The sequence below is a fragment of the Cynoglossus semilaevis genome, chromosome 10, assembly GCF_000523025.1.
Source record: "Cynoglossus semilaevis isolate Cse_v1.0 chromosome 10, Cse_v1.0, whole genome shotgun sequence".
In the NCBI taxonomy this organism is placed as follows: Eukaryota; Metazoa; Chordata; class Actinopteri; order Pleuronectiformes; family Cynoglossidae; genus Cynoglossus; species Cynoglossus semilaevis.
Genome location: NC_024316.1, coordinates 7,511,742 through 7,536,758, shown reverse-complemented (window position 1 = coordinate 7,536,758; position 25,017 = coordinate 7,511,742). Strand labels below are relative to the sequence as shown.

Here is a 25,017-nt window from a genome sequence, read left to right as displayed (position 1 = left end):
GTTGTGCAATTGAGACACTGGACCACAATACAAGTACGGAAAATTGGATTGGCACAAGTGAGTGAGTCATCAGCAATATGTACATGAATCACACTCAGTGTGTGATTGTGGTAATTCTCACTGTTCTTCCATTTGGGGTAAGTCAGTTGGTTTGAATAACCACGGTGACCTGTCAGAAGCTCAGAGGAAATCTTTGGTTTGATCTGTCTGTATACATATACTGTATGTATATTATCAATCATAAATCTTTTACTCAGAGAAAAAGGAAAAGAAAATGTTGTTTGTTGTTTTTAAAAACACTATTTAAAAAAAATGTTGTTGTTTTTAAAAACACTATTTAAAATGTGATCTGTGAATATTTACTATCGCTTCATATCAATAAACTAGGTGGATATCGCCAAATAATCCTCAGAGCTAATTCAACATAATCTGCCAATGACAACCAATTAGAAGCTAGGCTTTTAAAATATGACCCGCCCCCATGACTGGCTTTCTTAGGTTAGCTAATTTACCATCACACTTCACAAGTTGTGTGAGGCATTGAACTAAATTAGAACGTTAGTGGCTAATTTGTAAATTGAGTTGTATGTCAGAGCCGTAATTGATTGAAGTTAGCAAAAAAAATCCGCACAGCTGATTACGTGTCCCTTACTTGTTATAAGGATATAAAAGCAAAACCTGCCTCAAATATGCAATATGGCACATTTTCAGCTCATCATTCTACTCAAGTCCAAGGCGTTGTGCCAGGGCACTTTACAGTTACAAACATGTTGAAGTCCCTTCCTGGGTCAAGACATGGCATCTGAATTGATCTCAGCCTTTATTAAAAATATGAAACGATATGTAGACAGTTATAAAACACACTTCATAGCATATGACATAGGTTTTGAAGGCATTTTGATTATTTCCAGGTCATTTTAAGGTCATTATTCAAGGCCCTCTAGAGTGTCTGACAACAAACTGAGTTTCAGTTGTCTGGAGCGAATGATGCTGTGGGCAAATCAAACTGAGTGAGTGGTTGTATGTTTTATCTCCTCATTGTGAAACCCAGACTTCACTCCTGCCTGGAATGTTCTGGACATTCCTCTGTTGTTGTGAATGCATCTGACCCAGACAGTCTCCCACGTCATTCATTATGTGTGAACAGCAGACTCTGGACAATCTCATACAGAGCTTATAATTCAGACAATAAGTCATGTTGGGCAACCTGCATTAGTGTTGAGGTCTTCTCCCACTAGGCCCCCTCTGGCCCTGATACGGTCAATGTTTTTACCAGAGAATGTCCTGAGCTACCCAGCTGACCTTTTTGTAGAGTTCACATGGTAACAATGTGCAGTGTTTGAAACTTCTCTTGGCTTTGAAGATGACAGGATATGATTCAGATGGACAGAAAACCAACAATGTCCGCTGAGACTATAAACGGTTGCTGTGGTTTTTGTCCAAACTTAGTGACTAACAATGAATGTAAGAAGAGTGAAAGTAACTATCATCACTGACTGTACCACTGTTCCGGGGACATATGATCCTCTGTGTGTCATAATTCTTGAATCTGTGAGTGGTTTGTGGTCAGTGGTGTTTTAGGTAAAGATTACATTACCACTTAACCTGCTACGTTATGAATCTCGTTGTTGTTATACGACCATATTTGTACTTATTTGGCTGTGAAAACATTTCTTTCATCATCTGCATAGAAAAGTACTCTGGTTATAGTTGTAATAGAATATTTAGTGATAAGTGAGTTATAAGTGATGCTTAGTCTCCTGTCTTTTGTCTTTTTGACATTATAAAAACCACAAATTCCTAGAAATGTAAACACCTCCCAAATGATCCCAGATCGGTCCATATCAACAGAAGGTCATTGTATTATCCTTAACCTTTTTTCTTATAATTTTCACAGTCGTGTAAGCATGCAACCAGAAATCTGGGCAGTGCAGCTGCTATACATTTCTGATTTTCCACTATGATTGAAACCTAGAGAAGACGGACCATTACATGAAAAAATGGATTTTGTATGTCCCACTCTACTGTGTCATTATTAAGCAGCATGCCTTCATGCCTTCATCCCTTCTGCATTCCCTTTTTCCCTCCACACATCTGGACACTGTTAAAATTCCTTACTGCTCTGGCACACACACCCGTACACACTCGCACATGCAGACAGAAACACTGTAAGCAGTGCAGATACTGTAGATGTAACAGTTTAGTCACAGTTGCTTCTGTTAAAAGAAGTCTCACAACCGCAGAACTTCAACAAACATATACTCAAACAATCACCTCAAGCATTTTGTGTGTTAGGCGCTCTGTGTGTGAGCATGATGTTTTGACTGGAGTGTCAAGGGAAGAAGGGCAGAACAGCACAGTCTGAGTTCAAATAGAAGAAACCACATCATTGCCCTTTATATTTCTCCAGCACAAACACAAAAAACATCAATGCATTTATTTGATAATGAAATCTGACCAAAATAAAACAAAAATGATGCTCTAAAGTGTTATCTCTCTTTTTTAAGTAGATTCAGACAATAATTTATTTTGCTGCAGGAGCCTGTTTTACAGCCTACAGGGCAAGAAAAAAACGTTGATGTTTGCATTAAACATTTATAAATTGGAAGAGTTTAGAACAATGGCTTTGATGTTGACGATCTTCTACTGTTACATTGTTAAAGAAGCAGAGAGACTTACCATGAAAAGTAAAAAAGTATCACTTTGCTTTTTAACCTCACGCCTTTTTATTTTTTTCCTACAGCTACATGTATTTCAATAGACTTACATGAAGAAAAAACTGTCACCTTAAACTAAAGTGAAACACTACTCCGTAAACTGGGAAATGTGTCAGCTTTGAATATCAGTCATCCAGGTCATTTTTAGTAGTAGGCAACTGGGCCGTCTTGACTTGTTGAAGATCTTTTGCCTTATCCAAGAGTCTTTTTCAGTTGTAACTTAAAATTCCAGTATTTACCTGAAAATAGAGCTGTTACATCAAACAAAGGAGGTGAACACACCGTGACCTGATGGCAGGAATGTTGTGATCACCACGGTTAAAGTGTGAAAGGGCCCCCCTCCCTATTCTCACCTTGACCCGGGTGAGTGACATGATGGCATGGTATCATCTGGGGAACTCGTTTGGCAGGTTTAGTTGAGTGTTGTGTCCAGGATATACCGAACTAGCTGTCAATCATATTGTGTCCCTGTCCAAAGTAAACATGTTTTTGTTTTACTCTAAGACAAGTTCAACATTGGTGGACTGGTTCAGTATTGTTTGATATAGAATGCTTGCCAAAATTAACCTAAACTTTCAAATCCATCCACCATTTGGCGCATTTGATGTCTGCCGGCATTTATTGGTATCAACCGAAATTACAGTTCAATTGTTGTCATGCATGAAACAGAAGGTTTGACATCAGTCTTTACCATGTCCTATACCAGTGTTTGGCAGGCAGTATTTAAAAGCCCTGTGGGCCACGTCTGGCCTGCGGGCCGTAGTTTGCTCAGGTCTGCTCTAAGATTTACTCTTTGCTACAGTATTTAAACTGCTGTAAAGAAATGACATATTTGCACTAAGCACAAATAACAACACTGCTGAGTAAGTCTGGGCAGACGTCCTCCACCTGTCACTGAGGAAGTGAGTGGAATACTCAGCACCTAATGCAGCACCTACCTTTCCTGCAGGCATGGCTGCAGAAGCAGGACTGAGACCCCTCCCTTGTCCCTTGGCTGACCCCATTTTAAGTAAGTCTGTCAGGAAAACGTGACTCTTTGCTCTGGGCACATACCACCTTAATAAGACCAAACTAGCCCCTCATTGCCACACTATTCTGTTCATATTTACCTGTGAACTTCAACTCTATTCATAAACTGGTGGTACCAGTGCTCGTGTGATTCAGTGTGTGTGCGTGCAGTAGCTGCTGTATATGCACCAGTGTAGCCTGCAGGTGTACACTGCGAAAAGCTTTGAACCGGCTGCTTTAACAAACAAATGTAAGGAGACGCCTCCATCTTGTCTTCCAGTCTTTCTGCGTTGACCAAATATTTGAGGCCACACATCAAACACTTGCCTGAAACGACTGAATAATCTGTAACTGCAATAACATTAGTAACACAGAGGAAGCAGGAAGAAGGGAAGGCAATCATACTTGTTATTAGCTAAGTCTTTGAAATTATGTTGAAATGATGCACCACTTTCCTGTCATTATGCAAAGACAAGCTACAGGCCTGTGCTGTGTGATTTACACCCTTCTGATTTTAAAGTGAACTTAATGCTAATGTTTGCACCTACAAGCAAATAAGTACTTCTTAAAACCTCTGACAATTTCTTAAAATTCAGGATGTGCAGCCAAAATATGCAGAGGCCTCAAACAAAACAGCATATTCTAGGAATTTGACTGTGCTACTCTACAAAAGAAGTAATGAACATTTTCAAAACCTGGGTAGAAATTACTGTAGAAAATACAGATATCATGCCTTTAAGCAGTGAGTGTAATTTCAGTTGTAGCCAGTTTGTCTAACATGTTGTAGGTTCACAGATTATGTGAGTATCGTTAGTGTAAAGCTAAAGATACGAAAACTACAACCTAGCAACAAGAGCCCACCAGTTAAAAGGGGGTGAAAAGGCACTTAAAAAAATAGCCAAAAATGTAATAATTAATACAAACGTACATACAATATATAGTAATATAACATAAGATTTGAATTCTGTCCAGACTGATGCCGTTCCAGGAAATACTGTGTCAAATTGCTTTTGCCTCAGCCTTATAGGACATGTTCAGTGAAGCAGGGTTGAGCTTAGGTTTGGACCATGTCTATTTCAGCTCCACTTTTCCAAACGACAAGTGCACACACTGTAATTTAGTGTGTATTATAAGCTTCTCGCTGTGTTTCCCTTTTAAACTCCACAAACATTTGTAGAAGACCGCCAACTCACGGGTTTTAAAGCCGTATAAGACAATGAAAAATTTGGAAATACCATTGAGGCTCAGTTTTGTCTTTGTTACAAAGTTCAGTGAATCTGGTTGGTCTTCTGTATGAACACCATGTTCTCCCTGAATGTTGTTGGGCTTTTTCTCTCTCAATCTAAACATTATGAATTACATACATTAAGGCAGTAGATTGATCAGACACTCCATAGGTGTGAATGTGATTATAAGTGACCCTGCCATTGACTGGCGAACTTTTCAGGGTGCCCCGCCCTTGCCCATTGGCTCCAGCACCCACCTGTAGCTGTGTAAAGGTAGAAACGATAGATAATAGACAAATCATCAACCTTTATAATGTTGAAAAAAAGGTGTAATTATTTAAACAAATAAAAACACATTCCAAATAAACTAAAGTGGTTTTCTAACTCGGTTAGCTCAGTTAAATAAATACAAAATCAAGCCCAACACTGAAGTCCTCAATTACCACATGCAAACCGCAGACAGCAAATTTTAAAATAAAGCACTTGTGTGGTGCAGACTCAGTTGCTGTCCTGCAATTGTCCTTGGCGGCTGAGTAGATTGTTGATGCGGTGGGTCTGTGTCTGGTCCCGGCAGCGAAGAGTTAAAATGGCGGTGGGCTGGTGTGTTCGCAGCAGGAAGGCAGCGTCCGGTTCTGGGCCCGGCTCCAAACAGATGTTGGTTTGGTTCAGGGCTGTGGTTAAATAGTTGGATGGCGTTGCAGCACACAGGGGAGCGAGGAGGGGATTAGAGCTGAGAGGACTGCAGCTGCACAGACAGAAAGAGGGCAGGAGGAAGGGGGGAGAGGGAGAGAGGAAGAGTAGCGGATGAAGAGAGTGAGGCTGAAAGCCAATGATGCAGCACTGAGTCAATATGACAATAAGCTGCGCCGGCCTCCAGTTTTGAGCATCATAATATGAAACTACTGGCAGAAAGAGAAATTAATTATGTTTTCCAGAAGATGTTCTACTTTGTTTTGTCGTTTGTTTTTGATGTCTTTGTTGTTTGGACTAATGTTGTTTAATCCACCTATTTGAATAAGGAAAAATGGCTACCGCAACAAAGCATATTTGAGTGCATTTAGCTTAGGTGTGGAGATTTGAGGAGAGTAGCTCAAGCAATGTGTGTGGCAACCTTTCTTTTCTCTGCTGACATCTTTTGGGGTTGGTGCCTTGCAGCCGTTTTCAAATCAAAGACGGGACAAACAACAACAACGGGACAGAAACGCTCACATTAGCCAAAACTCTTGCGACGTCCAGGTCTAGGTCCAGTAGAGGACAGGTTAAGTGTGTAACTACACCGGTCCAGTTTGAAATTGTGTGCCAGATTAAAAATGTTTTCAATTCAGAACCTTTAAACTAAAACACAAAGTTTGTGGAAAGCCACAGTTCAGTATAAACCCCGGTAGCTCAGCTGTTATAGATTAAGGTAACGCTTTATCTCTCATCTCCCATATGGCAAGGTAAAAAAAAATAAAAATAACGTAAGGCTAATAAATCAATTCAGAAGTTGGACATTGTTGCACCCTGCACAGCCATGGTTCCCCCTGACACACTTTAAAACAAACAGGTGTACTGAAAGTGTGTACTGTATTGTACCGTACACCCTGTATCGAATGGGTCTGGACGATTACACGTACCATTACAGCCGTAGTGTCCATGTATCCAGTTCGTGCAGTTCAGTTGCAGTCCTTACATGAAATCTTACAAAATGCCTCACAAAACACTCAGCATCTACTGGCCAAGAACATTCATGTAACGGGTAATGAATTTGAATGTGCAAGAAGACGAGGATGAAGAAGATGAAAGTTTGGAATGCAAAGCCACGGAAAAGTTCCTATGACCGTCTTGTGAATTCAACATTTCTGCCTGCCAGTATCAGCTGTACTTGTTTAAAGACATTGTAATAAATATATATAAATAATATAAATAATATATATGTATTCTTTTTTTTTTTTAATTTAACAGACAAAATGTACTTGCTACTGGAATTCTTTCCCTGCTAGGCTTTTGGTAGCATGCTAGTAAAAGCATAAAGCTTTGTGACTGCTATCAGACTAATTGAAGTACAAAAGATGCTTAAAGTTATCAAAGTGCAAAACAAAATATAGAATCACTGTCATAAAAAACAACAAATAACACGAAGTTAGGGAATGAAACCAAGATCAAGGCTATAGTAGACACAAGTGAATAAAAAGATCAATCCTAATACATAATAAGGCAGCTCTTGTAATTCTTGCACTTTAGTTAGGTTTGGAATTGTTCTCCAAAAGCAAAGAAGGAAAGGCACTCTATCTGTGTGCTTGCTTAGGAAATGAAGAAAAGTTAAAAGAAACCTGAGGGGGAGAAAATATACAAAGGAACATAACTAGAGAGCAGACCATGAGATCCATGTTTTATATATCCTGTCTTTTTATTTCTTACTTATAAAAAAGAAACAGTGGATATTGTGTGTTCCAAAAGGAACACGTGCCCCCAGGGAGGAGAGAGAGTAAGGACAGGAAAAAAACTTCACCGGTTTTTGCATGAGAAGCACTTTGAAGTCAGGGATGTGAAGATGGGGCAGCAGGGGGAGAGGAAGGAGGGAAAGAAAGAGGAGGTGAGGTTGGAGGTGTGTAAATGTGGATATGAAAAGAAAGTGCCATGTCAAAAGTTTCTTTCTTTTTTTTTTTTTTTCTTTTTCCAAGACCAGTTGTAGGTAAATCTGCCTTCTCGGCCCTCAGGGGCCCCGGCTGTGCTTGCATACTTAGTGGTTCACCTCTCGTCCTCACCTTCTCACTGCAGCCCGCCTTCCATTTAAAGTACAGACACAGGCTTAGCCCTTAGCTTTAGCTTCTCAGCCTTGATCTCTTTCGAAGGCAAGCGTGAGAGCTGCATTTTCAAGTGGATTAGTCCTTTCAGCATCTTTCAAACTCTTTTAAAGTCCAGGTTATCAATGGTTTAAGCCAAAGCTAATTCAAAGGTTTGGCTGTTTTTGGTAGGTTTGTGGTTCTACAGAAGTACATGTCTTACAAAAGCAGAACTACATCTGAGGGGTCATGGAGAGTTATCACCTTTTCATAATAAATGTTTAAGTAGTCGTTTCTTCACCTCTGGTGAGAAGTTGCCTTGTGACTGGTCCTTTGGCATCCTGACGTATTCACTTCTGTCTGTTGGGCTTTATGTTCTGCTTCCCCTTTTACTGTGCCCATAGTGTTTTCCCTATTTCAATACTTAATTTTAAGGGTGGATTTTTTTTAACGCTTATAATAATGAAACCTGTTGGTCAACTTCTACTGATGTGGTGAAATGTGTGTGGGGCGCATGACTAAACTATAAATGTGTGTGATCAAAGGTGAACCAAGTATTTGGGTCCAAGTCGAGCCTGTGTGTATATTATTTTGATTCGTAGTTCAATTTTGAGTCCCAATTGTTTCAGTTTTTGAGTCTGAGTTCAGTCCAGTGTCCACAGTCTAATTCCATTGTACAGTGTTTTAACCAGATTGCAGTCTTAAATCCCGGTAGCCAGTGTTTGCATGGAAACCAGCTGGAAGTCCACACTGTTTGTGTCCAGTCCTGAGTGTTTATGGTCCATGCTCAGTTCTTAGACCCTAGTGTTTGAGGCTTACTTCAATAAAAGATGTAAGACCAGCCCTAAGTTCTTAGGGTTTGAGTCCAGGTTTCTTGATTTCCCAGTTGTTGAGTAGTATGTCAACTGATAAGACACCGGTGTTTGGGCCCAAAACTCTTGTAACTTGTAAAGAACTTGTAAAGGTGGGGTTTAGGCAAATACCAAGTGGGATATTCTGTTTAGAATAGTCATTTCCTTGCTATTAAAAAAAGAAAAGAAAAAAGAGAATAAAAATATACCATGACTTCAAACCCTGTGTTATGGTTACAGAGAAACATAGGAAAGAAGTTTTCAACCATCAACCCTTTGCTTGTCGGCTCAGGCCCTCACTGTCTGCACTGAAGCGAACGTTGCTCCCTTTGTTTGATAGGTTTTTCAAAACACAGATGGTTTGAAACAAGTCCTCCTTCTGCTGCCATTGTCGTGTAGTCAAAGCACCTTGAAGGTTGATATGATTTCTTGGACTGTCAGATTTAATCAGATGTAGCTGTAAAGAAACTGAGCCAAAAATTATATCAACCATAAAGCCTCATGCCATGCCAGACATTAAGTCACCCTCCACAGAAATAGTATTTACTCACGACCGCCTTCTTGCCTTGACGTAGGTCACTCAGGTTATCTCAGGTTATCTCATTTAACTAATAATACCGTTGCAGATTTAAATGAGATAACGATTAGGTTTAGCTCTGACCTGCTTGGAACGATTGTTAGGGTTTCAACAATTCAAGAAACTACATATACAGTACAATACTGATCCACTTCTGTTCGGCGAGAAATTGCATTTTAGGGTTTAAGATGTTATGAATAAACGTTGATGTTTGTATATACACTATATTAGGGCCAATTTAGGATTTATTTTTTACAACATCTGTTTTTAAGCCTAAAAATTAAGCAGCGTAAGGCCTAACCTTTGATAATGTTTAAATTTAATAATCTATTTTGGTTGAACTTCTATTTCTTTATTTTAACAGTTTTGTCTATTTAGATAGGTAATCTATCAGCAACAACGCATGTTTTTTATTTTTTTAAAGTAGGTTTTATTTATTTGTTGTGGCTAACATTTAGCTATCCTAAGCCTTACTGTAAGTCATTTGACAGTAAATACTGTTGTCTTTGCTAACATTTGGCCAACATTTTTTCACCTTACAGCAAGTTTCTAAAGCTTCTGTTAGTACTAGATAAGAAAAGCACTGTAGGTCCAAAAAATAATGTTTGGGTCCAAATCCAGCCCAAAACTCAGATTTTGTAATAGTGGTGTGTAGTTCAATTCCAAGATGTCAGGTTTTGACTAACTCCCTCCTAAGTTAAGTAATGTTCTCTATTATTATGTAGTTTATCAGCGTATCTTGTTCTAAGTAAGCTTGCTTTTAGCTGTTTTAGCTTCATGTCTTTTCCATCTGACATGTCGCTATAGTAAGCCTTACTGTTGGTTCTACCTGAGAAGGAACACTGTATGTTCAAAAAGAGTAAAACATTAAGGTGGTATTTGAATCGTTCCTGTGTTGACAACATAGCACACTGATAATTAAGTCTTGCTATGTTGTTTTCATACAATGCATTGCTTGTGTAATAATAAGGATTAGCTCAGCTCTTGAGAGAGATGTTGCACTTCCAGTTTGCAGCCCTCATCTGGTTGTTGAGTGGAGAATGAATGCTCAGCGACATGAGGCTGGGTTTGTGCTGCACAGAGGGAGAATGTCAAAGCAGAGAGTGTGTTTTTTCTGAGCCGAGGTCAGTGGAGTTAAAAGGGAATGCTGCCTGATGGCATGTTTGTGTTTCAGCTGCTCTTTGTTACACTGAGAGCCTTGTTTCACAACAACTGACTGCAGTACGAGAAGAGAAAAAAAGTGGGAGAATTGCACCTCAGAAAGAATAAACCGAGAAAATGAATAGCAGTGAATCAACTCACCCTGACTCCATTCAGTCAGTTTACTACTAAGTTGTTGAATGATACTGAAGGCTCTGTGTTCATTTCTACCACTGTTTCTACCAGACGCTCACTGACATCTAAGAAAATTGTGGGCCTCAAAAATACATTTAGATTTTTTCTTTAGTGACCCATTTACACTAGAGCAAGTGTAAAGACGTGTTCAGTATCAAGCCAAGGGTCCAACAATTACACAAGATAGGTTTTTGTAGCTGGTGCCTTTGCTTTTGCCTTTTAAAACAATCAAACACTGCATGAAAAACTTTTATTCAGAGAGAGCAGGGGAAGCTAAAGCCAAACTTCGTAGTCGATGTCAGGGTGTGGTACACCCAGGATGGTTTGCCAGTCCATCATAGAGTTTGATTCAAAAGGCAAACAACCATTCACACTCACATTCATACTTACAGTCAACATTTTACCTAATCCTCGTGGACTATTTCAACAATGTTATGCCAGACACCTGTAGAAAACCAACGCCCTCATGGGAAGAACTAAATACCAACTAAATACCATCAGTTACCACTCGTAAGATTCTTGAGCACTAATCCTTCTTTGAGTTCCCAAAGGGAACTCCCATGGGATTAATACAGTTCTATCTGTCTGTCTATCTATGTATCTAATCACTCTTTCACTGTGTGGTACCTATTGAAGGAAAGGAAAGGAAGGAAAGTGAACTCCTTGTCATTGTGACATTGTAACACACATCACTGCACACAATGGTGTGCAATGGTGGGGACGGTGCTATGCTCAGAGCACCTCAGTGGTAACTTGGCAGCTGGTGGATTCGAACCTGCAACCTTCCGGACCCAAGTCCTTAATCACTAAGCCACCACTGCCCTATAGGGGTAACCAACAGTATCTGTGTATACGCTCAATTTGCAATCAGCAACTCAGTTTCTCCATTTCTACTTTTATAAACACAACCTTGTGTCATGATCCATAAAAGTTCTCCTTTTATTCTTCAGTTCCCAGATCTGCTTATAGGAAAAGCAGCTGCATCATATGTACCTCTTGTCCAGGAATTCTTCAGGAAAGGGTTTGGTTCCTCCAACTGCACATAATGTTCTCACCACATCTCCCTCTGCTGTCAGCATCATACAATAGTTGTATGATCGTAGGAATGTAACGACAGATACAGTTATTCCATTTATCATCTGGGTGGAGTTTGCAGCAGCATTACAGCCTTCTGCATGATCTCACGTTAATGCACTGCACTTTCTTTCCCTTTCTCTCTCTCTCTCACACACACACACATTAACCTCCTGTAACTAAAAGTTACGCTGGTGTAAGCTGGAGCGAAGTCTGTTCTGCTGTTGCTGACTTGAAATGACCCCAGCCCTCATTCTGGCACCACATTTTTGGCAGCCAGGCATCAGATTTATCTTGAAGTGGCACAGTTGGGGAGACGCCGAGGCACAGCGTGTAGAGGGAACAGAAAAGTATGGATTCATTTTTCCTCTCCGTACATGCTCGGTTGTGTTTGAGCTGCTGGCAGCACACACAGTAGAGGTGAAGTCACCGGGCATGTGTGGAGTGAAGAAACACAGAGCAGGCCAAGCACACATGCTGAGGAAGGTGTGTTACTGAGCTCTGTGGGTGTGTGTGTGTGTGTGTGCCTGTACTGTGAAAACACAGAGGTAGTAAGTAAACTTTTTGACCTCTTCAATTCAAATGAAAATGTGCAATAGTTGTTGTTTGGACAGTACATTTGAACTGCGGTTAACCATTGGTTTTAGTTCACTGACAATACTTTTGTCTATTTGTTCAAAATGAACAAATTCAGATTTTAATGTTGATGTATAACGCAGTTTAAAAATGGCCAGATAGTTTCAGTTTAAGATTGAAGGACTAGACAAGAAATACTTTTGATCCTCAATCTCCTCAATCATAGGTACAGCTAGAGGAAAAAGAGTCGACTTCATCTTTCAAAGAAAGAAAATATTATGAAATATGAAACCCTAATATAAGTATGTCCTTGATAGAAATACAATCAAAGGACTACGATCTTGTTATTTCCTAATATTACTAATATACTTATATATTGATATGCAGTACAAGTGCAAATAAACAATGACGGACATGTGAACTTGTCCTTTCCCGAATGTATGCCTTCACATGTAACAGGACTTCAGCCTAACTGTGGGTAATGACCAGCTCTTTTTATGGTGCTGAAGTTCACTCGATGCTAACCTTAACACACAATATATACTTTATTATGATGAATCATCGTCTGGGACTGTGCTAGGAGGAAATTGGCCTTTAGATGACACAATGGAAAAATAAATATCAGGGCATTATAAATGATCGCTGTTGAACTATGAGTGACTCATAACAAATCACTGGAACGCAGCCGTTTGATGTAGTTAGGCACATTATATGTCCAAACCAGATATTACCTTTGCCTTATCACTGTGATTTTCTGCTGTACTCACAGTTATACTGTCATTCCTTTTAGTCACCATCAAAGATCTGTCTGGACGTATCTGTTACGGACAAACAGATTCAAAACAGTAAAAATGCTGTCATGCTGTTCTTGTTATTTTGGGCTACAGGCATAAAAAAAATTTCAATTGCATTTAAGAATTTTACACTTAAGAAATGTATCTAAGTAGACTTTTATACCCGAGCTAATGTTTATCACCCTTACCAACTGGGGATGGCCAGTTCAAGTCTGATACTGATACTGCAACTTATTATTAAATAAATCATTAATTATCCATTGTTACTGTTAATTACTACTGCTATAGTTCATTCAAATATAAGATCATCTAACAAAATTATTTATATCATTAATAGTAAATGACATTAACAAAGGAATTACATATTAGGCTTATTTTCATTTCTTTAACATTACGTATTTGAGATAAGGTTTCATTTTTAAACATAATGATAGTTGCATGTTGAACTGTTAAGTATTTTGTATGTCCGGGTTATGAGCCCAGGCATGTTGCATTTCTCTGTAGTTGTAAATCAGACGTTATGTGAAAGACTGGTGCAGAATTGCGTGTCACTGCAATGGAATTCTTTTTACCTTTTTCTTTTTCCGACAATTTTTAATGTCACGCATTTTTGAAGGAGATGGGAGGTATATGACTAGAAGGGATGAGTGTTGAAAAAGGAAGAACATATGGTTCTGTGTGTATCTGTAGACCTGCTCTCAGGCTCACGATAGGCCAAACTCAATCTCATCATGTAAAATGTGACTCATTTATTACAGTCAGAAGTCAGTTTATCATCACAAAACTATTTAAAAAATGTCCACTTTTACATCTGCACCTGCTGTGATACACTTATGAGCAATGTGCATTTCATTTCAAAATTGCCCGTGTAATTTTAGGTAGCAGTGATGAAATATTACGTGACAGCAACTTATTTACATGTATTTAATAACAAAAGTTAAAAAAGAGTATGATAGCCCTCAACTGATTTGACTTTTTCAGACTTCTTGGTACATCTTATGGAAATGTCAAAGTACATAACTGATGTTGAGTAGTTCTTTCTAATGAAACCAAATGATTTTGACAAATGCTTATTCCGTAAAAAATAAGGACGAAAGCAAGGAAGGACAAGTTGAGATTGTTCAGCGCACCGAAAAGTCAAAGGTTTAAAAGTCATAAACATTGAGGCGCAGTTTCTACCTCTGGGCTTTATCGTTTCTCTCGACTTGTTGAAGCTGTAGTTGGCCGACACTATTCTATAATCACACTAGTAAAAACTACAACAACTGTATGTTAATAAACAAGATTAAAAAAGTAATGTTAGGAAATAAATGGGTTATAATGCCCAAAAAGTCTAAAAAACCTGACATGTGCAACTCAACAAACAAACCAAGTGAGATCACACTTTAACAACTCTCTGCAGAGAATCACATAACATGCTAAATGATTTGCTGCATCACATTTGATACAGAATCAAAACCATTGGATCCAAGAAAAGGGGATCAAGGAACAAAACACAAACTTGTAACCAGAACTTTTTTATCAATTATGTATCGATGAAGTTACACCAGATGAGTATAAAAAATTAGACAGCATTTTGAAATGATAACACACACACACACTCAAAGCCTTCTGGGAGAGCCATTGAAATAAGACAAGGAGATAGAATTGAGCTGCTATAAAATTCTTGGCAAGTTTCAGCCTGGAGACTCCTCTCCTTCATCATCAGTCATCATCCAACAGTGCTTGATAGATACCAGTGTTATTGCTTCTGCGTCTCCGGTCGACTTGAATTATTATAGAAAGGAGTTGGGAGTGGAGGAGAGGGATCTATCAAAGGCTTTCCAGACTTGCCCTCCTGTCTGCTCCCTCATCCCTTTGCCTCAGATCACAGTCTGACTGAGCGGGCCCTGAAAGTGAGCGAGCACTGCTAGCACTAATTAAGCTGGTGAAGGGCTCCAACAGCAGCTACAAGCCAGGGATGAAAGCACCCTTAATGAATCACAATGTTGTGGCAACTCTGGTAATTACCTCCATGGGCATAAAGATAAAAGATTATTTTAAAAGAAAAAAAAAACACATAGGCGCTTTACTTATAGGAATAGAAACCACATGACATTTGGGCTAAAAAAATTATGTATTTTAAATATGCCGCTTCATTTACTGACCCACTGCTGAATGCTGTTGGTGGTCAGTGGTTTATGAGAAAACAGATAGATGCCTAAAGTGGAGAAAGGTTTCACAGACCACAGTGTGATCTGTTTATTGTTTATGGTTTAGGGCATTGTTTCCCAAAGACTGGATCACGGCCCTCAGGTGGGTCGCAAGAGTTTTTTTTTTTGGGTCGTTGCGTATCATGTTTTCCAGGAGTTTATGAATAATGTCTATTGACTTGGGTCGCGAACGATTGTGACTTTTAAAATATGGCTCCCCAGAAAAAAGTTTCGGAAACCAGGTTTAGGGAATGTGACTCTTTCAAAGACAAGATGCAAAGATGGAGTTGATGACGGATGATTTGATTAGAATTAGGATTAGAAAATTGCTGTTCATTATGGCTCCCCATGTGTAAATCTCTAATTTTTGATGTTGTAGATTATGCTGTTATCACTGTGTTGGTGTAGGTGCACGACATAGACACTTATGAACAGGATGTGAGTTCTGACTAAGGGCTAAAATCGAGTTACGTCACAGTGTAGGAACGCAACTCTCGACGTAAATTGATAACCTCCTGTAATAGTCTTTGCGCTTCTTTCACGTAAAAACTTAACAAACAGCCTTGTGAAAGACTGATAACAAATGCATTAAGTCATGAGGTATGAGGTCATAAGATTTAATCAGTAAATAAGGTTCCACATGCAGCTGCACCTCCATGTTCTGCTACTAAAGCATGACATATACATACTAAAAGGAATAGCTGTGCTTGTGAAATCATCCGAGCAAGGTAGACATAACATGTTGACCTGTTTACATTCTTGCAGCACAGGCAGGATGCACTGGTGTCTTGGGGATAATCTCACCATCTATTCAGGGAGAGCAGGCGACAAGAAACCTCCACTGGGCAGGGCAGCAGGGCAGGATATGCCAAATACAGCATGCGGCACGGTTGTTCAACTGCTGCTAACAATAGTATTGTCGTTTGGGGATTTGATTCATAAAGAGAGAGTGTGTGATATTGTTTGGGGGCACACATCTTCTGAATGGGGTAAAAGATTTCCTTCATACAGCGGCTGCTATTTTTGTAACCTGACTGTGAACAACTAAACATAAGTGAGGAGGTTATTTTGGTGTGTGCTAGTAGCTGGTGTTTAGAGGTCATGACACATCAATATGACAGTTGCCCTGAGAACCAGTGCCAATGGCTCATTGTCCTCGTCCTCATCCAGCAGCTGCGGTTGTTGCTCCGGTCCTTTTCCTTCGGTGCTTATTGGTGGCCATTCATGATTTCTGTGGTTGTGTCTCTTCTTCTGCGTCTTCTCACCACAGTGTGCCAGCAGCAGCAGCAGCAGCTGAAGCTGAAGCAGATGAGTTTTCCTCACCGTGGTGACCCACAGTGCCCGAGCTGGGTGTGGTGTTGTGGATGTGGGCACGTAAATAAATATTCTGCCTACTCTTTCTCATTATCTGAATGATTTTTATACAGGGTACAAAAACAGACAGTGCATTAAATCACTTTTGCTCCAGTGGCAGCATCGTCTATTACTAGGCTGAGTCTGTGTTGAGTCTAACCTCTGGACCAGATGTGATCTTGGTCTGCGAGTCGTCAAATGTGTTTAAAGGACTCTCATTTGAACCAAATGGGGAATTTATTTAATCTATCTATCTATCTATCTATCTATCTATCTATCTATCTATCTATCTATCTATCTATCTATCTATCTATCTAATCTATCTATCTATCTATCTATCTATCTATCTATCTATCTATCTATCTATCTATCTATCTATCTATCTATCTAATCACTCTTTCACTCTGTGGTACCAATGGGTAACCAACAGTATCTGTATATATGCTCAATTTACAATCATTTTATTTATTTTTTTACATGCTCTACTCCAATTTTATTACAAAGTACCTGAAAACAAAAACATGTGGTCTTTGAGCCTATGAATTGTGAGGTTCTTTTCCTTTTTCACATTTACACCCACGGGTGTTTAGTCACGACTAGATTAAAATATGCAACTCTCATTATTAGTTTCACACACACACATTATGTTCAAACTGATAAGATAGTATAGAGTGTGTTGAAGCACTCTATTTTTAGAAATAAGGTAGGCTTCGCCTTGGGTAAACGTGACTGTTTCATTATGACATCTGAATCTCACATGTTTGGATGTCGCCTACACGCTATTGATCAAACAGGCAACTCGTACAAGTCCTTATGATTTCACTTTCTTATAAACAATGAAGGGATATGAGCTGGAGTCATTCTGAAGCTTCCATTCGCCCTCAGACAATGAAGCTCGGGCTTAGTGTGTGCTGTGGAGAGGCTGCACTACACCGCTGCAGAAAATAAGTCCATCAAATCTGGGTAGAATGCGCTTTGATGACTAACCTTGCTCACCGTCATCTCGTTTTGTCCTCTTTTTCACTCCATCTGCTTCTTCCACCCTCAAGCATCCTCTCTCTCTCTCTCTCTCTCTCTCTCTCTTTCTTCTCTCTTCTGTCCCATATCCAGCCATTCATGCCTGTTCTTTGTTTGTTTCTATGCTGTATCTTAACAGACTAGTTGCCGTGGCCTAACACAGTATTACGTTGGTAGCATTTCTCTGGCATTTTAAATGAATCCCATATCACACACTGAGTTCAGGATCCTAGGCCAGATATGTCTTAAACATCACTGGTGCCTTTTTGCTGCGCCATAAAATAGCCTAGAACCTAAGAAGGCCGTAGAAGTTACGTAACTTGTTTTAGAATTAAAATGTAATTACAAAAGTACTCACAAATCGCTGTGAAAATAAATAGGAATCCAAATATACAATGGAAAAATAAATAAATAGGCAGACATGGGGCCAGAACCTGGAAAGTATTTTTTGCAACAATAGTTTACTTTATTTTTGAGGCAGAATGGTTCCAGCTTTTCTGGCTCGTGATCCAAAACAAAGCCTCCTTAGGGGCTGATCACACGGAGACTCTGCACCCAGCATGACTGCTTCAAAAACACCTTTTTGTGTGCTGGTTGAGCTCAAGCTGCATGCACAAGTAGGCGAATAAATATAAACAAGAGAGAAAATGGATTCAAGCAAACCCCCACCTCTTCTCTTTGCCTTATTTGCTGGTATGAAAGAAGAGCGTTGCAAAAAGCAGGCATTTTGGGGTTGTAAAGCTCGGTTCTCGGTGGAATTGATTGGCTGTCAGTGACACTGGGAGATTTACAGACGCTTTGACACTGTCATCTGTTTCTAAAGTCAGAGAATATTTTATGGGGTGCAAGAAAATGATTTGCCTTCAACCTGTTGCTATTTAAATCTTAACAGCAGTATCACCTGCTGTTGTGTGCTCCACCTAAACTCTGTAAGCATAAAATACACTATGGCATATTTATCAGACTGCACTAGAAATATCTAAGGGGATGGAGGAGCGTTGCATCAGGAAACAAGAACAGAAAGCTGGTTGAATTAGAGAGCAGTATAATTAGTAGAATTAATGTCAAATTTTAGAAAGACCATGAGAACTGTTAGGTTATAGTCCTAGTCATGACACAAAACACTGAAACTCTTTGTACTGATAGATTTGGAGATTCATTTTATGTGAACTGTATTTTCAACATGATGACATGAACACACGCTGATCCAATATTTTTGTCTAACAACGTTGGACAAAATATGGTTCGACATTTTTAACTCATTCCGCAACTTTTTGCATCAATAATTCATATTCACTCAGTACAAGAAAATGAATAAGTCATATGAATTTAACTTGAGAAATCTATACAGTTACTGCTACAGTAGACCTCAAGGCAGTTCAGGATTCAAATTAAAGCAAAGGCTTTATATTATTTCTTTGTGTTGGAACTTGATTTTAGATTTTAGAACCTGCGTTGCAAAATTATGACCAAATGCAAGTTGTTTTTAATTCAAAACAAGGTTGAAAGCCTTTTTTAAAGTCATGGTCCTGATCGAATCTGTGGCCACTTACTGAATCTTGTGTAAGAGAACAAGAGTCCTGCATTTCATTAGATTTTGACAAAGTCTTTTCAGAATCAGCCTGTTCCTCAGGTCTGGAAAGATGCTGTGGTGGTCTCTGTTCCTAAATGAAGTGGCCCCAGGTCACTTGATGATTTACAGTGATTTCAGACCTGTTGTTCTTACATCAAATTTAATGAAAACCTTTGAGTCGAAACACTGGTGAGGTCAGAATTCTACAGGGCATGTACTTGATCTCATGCAGTTTGCTCTTAGCCACACAGAGGAGAAGAAAAACGCCACAGTCACTTAACTTCACCCTGTGTTTTAAACACTTGAAGGGAAATGGGTTTGCCATACTTCTGTTTGTTGATTTCTTTAGCTTCAATTCATACAGTATTACTTCATATTTTAACCATCCAATTAAACATGTTTTAAAACAAGACACTGGGAGTCAAAGCAAATGGAAGTGTAGCTTTCTGGCTAATTTTATTTATTTATATAAGTCGAAGGTCAAAACTAACAAAATATTATACTTCATGCAAAAGATTATGGTGACATCAGTCCTGGCTCAAGCCTGAGTCCATTCTGACTGGGCTTTCTGTTCTTACAAGTACTTGATTTGACTCAACTTAAAGGCACTAGAATTCATTATCGTTGTTCATTAAAACAGTGTGCAGCTAATTGTGACTCCCCTACAGAGGGAGCTATTAGTGCAGTTTTATTGCCCTCACTGTTGGTTGAGTGTAGTGGTAGACTATCATTATTGCAATCATCTAACTCAGTCAAAACATTTTCTAAAAGAGCAAGTGCGGCACTCGGGGTTTGTAGACTCCTAATTTCCTCCTAAACACAACAAAGAAACCGCACCAGACTTGGCCAAAGGGGTGATGCACTGGTATGCAGTATACTGTAGCACTGAACGCACACTAGTATACATGTCTGTTGGGGAGCACTGGTCTCAGTTAACTACATTCCTTTTTGTTTTGGTGCATTTCTTCAACAAACGTACAACCATGGGAATTCTTTTTATTGTTATATTTATATGCTACAGTCTGGTAACAGCCTACCGTCCTGATAGGCTGGATTGTTGTTCCTTGAGTGTGAAACTTGGGCCTGAAGCTGGTGTCCTCATCATGATAAATATTGTCTACTATTGATAGAATCTCTTGTAAGTATAATTACTATTTTACCTAAAACATTACTGATAAAGTTGTTTCTACTGTACGTTTATCTTCTGACAGCTGGGCTGACAGTATTTATATTTTTATCTCCCTCCCCTTCCCCTCCTTTCTCCTCCATTTTTCCATTTCACATTTTGCCGGGGCTGAGGGCTGACCATTGTCCCATTAAAAATGATTTATTTTCTCCACTGTCACCAAAATGTTTTATCATCTTTGGTTTTCTTTAACACATTTACCTTTACTTATAACTTGTTGTTATATTTTCAATATAAGATTTACTTATTTTTCCATTCTTTGTTTCATTCGTTTTATCTGTTAAGTCCACCCAGGTAAAAATGTTATGTTTTTAGGTTTGTACAAATGGAATTGACTGGATTTTGATTATAATAGCTATTACTTTGCTGCGCTTCTACCTCACTACACAATATCAGTTATTTTTTAGGTGTTAAAAAAACGGCTACATCTACTGTACATTCTTAGAGATGCATCTGTTTTACCTTCTGGACTTTTTTGGTAAACGTGTCAACCTGGAATAACAATGTGAATGCCAGTGCTAAGGCTCTGGTAACCACTGTAACAGGTCTCTTTAGATTTTATTTTTACACCTTTGGAAAAACAGGAATGGAAGGTTGCATGTTTCTGCTTCTGCATCTCTTACTTCATCACTGCCATAATTTTGCATCATAGCTGTTGTTCGTATTTCCAGTGTTTTTCCCAGGGATGCAAAAACAGACAAAGAAAACAGATGCTCTGTCATTGAGTTAGTTTTCACATCAAGTTCTTTCTTGCTGTTTCCTAAATGTGACCTCTGGTGTAATGACTGCTGCCACTTCAGTAGTCAACAACCACACCTCTCTGTTAAACCATGTTGATGACAACTGCTGCTCACACTGACATTCACTTGAGGCAAAAAAAAAGAGAGAAAAAGCCGTCTCCAGACGCATGCATATTCACTGATCTGAAATCAGACGCCTTTCTCTGTCTTGATACGCCTCCCACACAAATTGGTTCCCTCTGTGCACATGTATCCGGCCACAGGACACAAATGACTAGATGCAGCTCCCTGTAATGACATGTAGTGGACCAAAAAGGCTAGAATTATGGAGGGAGGAAAAAAAAATCACTACTTTCATCTCGCCTGCTGGGGCTGTCGTGCTCTTAAAAAGCTTCTGGTCTGGAATTCAAAATTGTAGCTATGCCAGTGGGGGGAGGAAACACGCGAGTGCACAAGAACATACACGCACATGCACATTAAGCCTCCGATGCCCTGTGGGCACTCACAGGGGGAAGCTTTTTCAAAGACTGCAATTTGGAGTGTTTTCAACCTCAAGGCCTTGCACTATTTCATGTCGCTAATATTGGGTGACTCAAGGTCAGTAAATGAAGGGGAATGTTAAGTGAGACAATGAAGGCAGACGTGCTCCTTGAACCCTGTGTGTCGCCTTTGATATGGTATATGTGCTGCTCTCGGCACAGCAGGACAACAATGCTTTCCGCTGCAGAATCGCATGATAAATCATTTAAAATGTTCCATAATTAGACTGAATTAATATTAAATTACACACATCAGTGGAAGTTAAAGAATGGACTTGGTTGTGGACGTACCTCCTCCTCCTTTCCTGGTACAGTCGTTCATCTGTGTGACCAAAACTGCGTTGTTTATGTTTCGGTCTGGAGCAGGAGGAACCAGGAGACTCTGGGGTTTTTAAGAGGGGTCTGGCTGTAATTAGGGTTTCCAGGTGTGGAGTTTTACACTCCTCATTTTGTGGCAAAGATGAAGGAGGTGGGGCTGGAGCATGGCTCCACAACCCAGGATGACTTTTCTGGAGGAACAGAGGCCTCCTCTGTCTCGGCAGCATCTGGCCCGGAGCAATTGACGGCAAAGGCGAAGGCATGGGCCTCAGCTGGGGCCTCCAGTCGGGGCAGGTGATGCAAAGTTCAACAGGAAATAGAGCTCAGGGATGTGGAAGGGCTTATTTTTTTCTGTCTGTGGAGGTGTCCTTCTGTTTGGTCTTGGTAAACAGTTTGTGCAGACAGTAGGTAACTGTGGCTTTGACAGGGAGACAGCACTGTATTTATCTTCTCCATGTCTGCTCCTCTTTTTTGACGAACCCTACATCTGGGATTTTCACTTTAAGTTTGAGTCTAAAGCTAACACAAACCTCTCTGCCACTGGTACATGAACGTTCAACTCCTTCACATTCTGACTGTTAGCATGGAACTAACCACACCGAACGTTGGAACACCTACTAAGAATGCAATAAAAAGCAAACCTTTCATTTGGAAACTCTTATTTACCTTAATTTTATTTACAGATTGAATTAATTTAGAAATGTAGCCGCCCAAACACTGCTAAGGATTCAGGATTTTGTTGTTCTTATAGGATTATTTCTTTTCAATCTTTATAGTAGTTTGTCAGTACAGTTGATCCAGTAGATGTTACCCTGCCCCAAGCATAATGGTCACTACTGGTGATACAGTACATACAGCAACTAATGCAGCACAAACAGAGTGGCACATGTGCATTTAACAAATGTGTACCAAATGCTGTGTGTTTCTTTTTTTCTTGTAATCGGTGTGTGGTCCAGTTCTTCTCAAGGACTACATTGTGCCGTCACATGACAATTAATTGACCACTCTGAAGCCTAGATCTGACCAAAACTGTCAGATATGGACCAGAGCTTTGTAGCGTCCGTTCTGTGACTTGTTTTTGTCTAATGTAAGATTATAGTTTGTACCAGAAGCATCATGTTGTGGCTGAATGCGGTGAAGCCAGGGGTTGAACAAAGCGTTTCCACCAATATACCGTTGTCATTTTTACTTTGACTGTTTGGTCCATATCCACCTATGTGGACCTCTTAGGTTGCTAGGTAAGGTGATGTTCTTCTAATACATACATAGGCAGCAGCATGTGTTAACCCACATAAGAGGCTATAACAATAATACTCTCTTGTTAAGTATAGATATTAACATTACTTTGATGTACACAACAATGCCAAAATCTCTTGTCGTTGCGTCACATGTGGTATTGTAGCTCAGCAGTGAGTCTGGTTTGTAATGCATTGAAAAGTTGCATCTCATTCATGGCAAATGATGTGGGAACAAAAAGGAGGAACCTATATTTCTGCTGGAATAAGGGTCTCCTGTAGGGAATTTATTAACTGATGCACCACAGCAGGCCTACCCTGTAATCAAGGCTGTGTGAGTGAGCAGCTCACGTATACATCATCTCCTCTGCTCTAAGGTGAAGTGTTGGAAACAGTACTCAAAGGGTTCACGTTTCCATCACAAAGTGCTTACTGGATCAAACCTGGTCGTGATGCTGATGCTTTGTTGACCTCTAATGGGTCTCTAACAAGAACCGCAAATATAATACTGTGTCTATTAGAATACATGTGATATTCACACAGTGTGTCGGTGAGATCAAGCATTCAAGTCCAAAGTAGGTTCCCGTCACAGGGGGGCGTGAACAGTGCCGTTCAGTGCATGCATTTACATAGGAAGAAGCTCTTTTTAAGGATCAGGACACAGAAGTAAAACAAGTATAAACCATACATCATAGCAGGTCTCACTACTTCTTCTTATAAACCTTCCCTTTGCTGCCATTCTTCTAAGTGGTTTGTTCAAAATCTGTAATTAAAAACCTATTTTGTATATTTTTGTATGTTTATTTGTGATTTTAGCTGTAAAGTTTGGAAATGTTTTATTTTGTGCCACATTGCGAAGTGTTTATAACTTCCAGCTGTCCAGCCTGAACCCTAACTAACACCAGGTATGTTTTTGACTAATGTCTGCAGTGTTAAAGGTGCACACAGATGACACAGGGAACTGAATGGAACTTTTTCATTCAAGTCTGCCTAAAATTCCCAGTTTAAAGTCAGTAGAGAAGGCAGTTAGTGAACATCATTGTGTAGTAGTTGCTACTGTATAAAGGTTTAGGTTTTTTTAAAGGGACTTTAAACTGTTTTGGAAAAAGGCAATAGCGCTGACACCATATCCATCCAATACCAACCCATCAGTTTAATAGTGATTTTGATACTTTCGCATAAAACCTTTGATACCTGATGACGTGCAGCATCGTATTTTTAGGAATTCGCCTTGACTTCAGAGACCCAGCTGTCAGGACTTCTCAGTGCAAATATCAAACGTTAATGTGACAGAATTATGAATGTCCTGTGATCCAGCAGTGATGCTGAGTATGCATCACTCCCCTGCGGAGCTAGAGCACAGAGCTGTCAGGTTGAGCAAAGAGTGCTGGCCTTTGTCCTCCTCTGGTCTCTGCGCCTGTTCGCTTTCATCTGTCCTGCAGAACAGGCCCGGGTCAGTACATGTTTCTGTGAAACCTGGACTAATTCCTTCCCAGGGATGTGGGATTTGTAGTCAGCAGTCCTCTAACATCACCTTGAGAGGAGGAAAAAGGACTAACTCCCAGGCCTGAAAGTACAGCATTACATGATAAGGTTAATGAGGGAGGCAGGAGATCCTGCTCCCATCACTGCTTTATCTTCTCCTCCCAGTTTCTCCCAAGTGACTCCAGAGACCGTATCTAGCTGCTCTCACTCTGAACAAGTTAAATGTGATCCATAATGACCCTACAAATGTCTTAACACAGCGTGCATGGCCCCGATGCCTGTCTGTGTTTGATGCTCCATCAGGGAAATGTGAGGAGTCAGAGGCCGCTGCTGCTGCTCGTGGTTTCCAGATGGGGATGTCATTGATGAGGAGAGGTGTGGGCCAAACTGTTGGAACATGCCTCGTCAGTTAGCACTTTTAAAGGCACAGGGAGGAGGTGTGTGGGAGTGAAAGTG

General features: G+C 39.8%; 1 long non-coding RNA gene across 2 annotated transcripts in view; it reads left to right on the top strand.

The window, feature by feature from the left end:
* LOC103384886 (uncharacterized) overlaps nucleotides 1–25,017 on the top strand; it is a 43,341-nt gene continuing 18,324 nt past the window's right edge. For both annotated transcript variants that reach the window (XR_003050864.1, XR_003050863.1), the window contains exon 1: nucleotides 1–57. This is a non-coding gene — a long non-coding RNA (uncharacterized LOC103384886). The remainder of the gene's footprint in view (nucleotides 58–25,017) is intronic.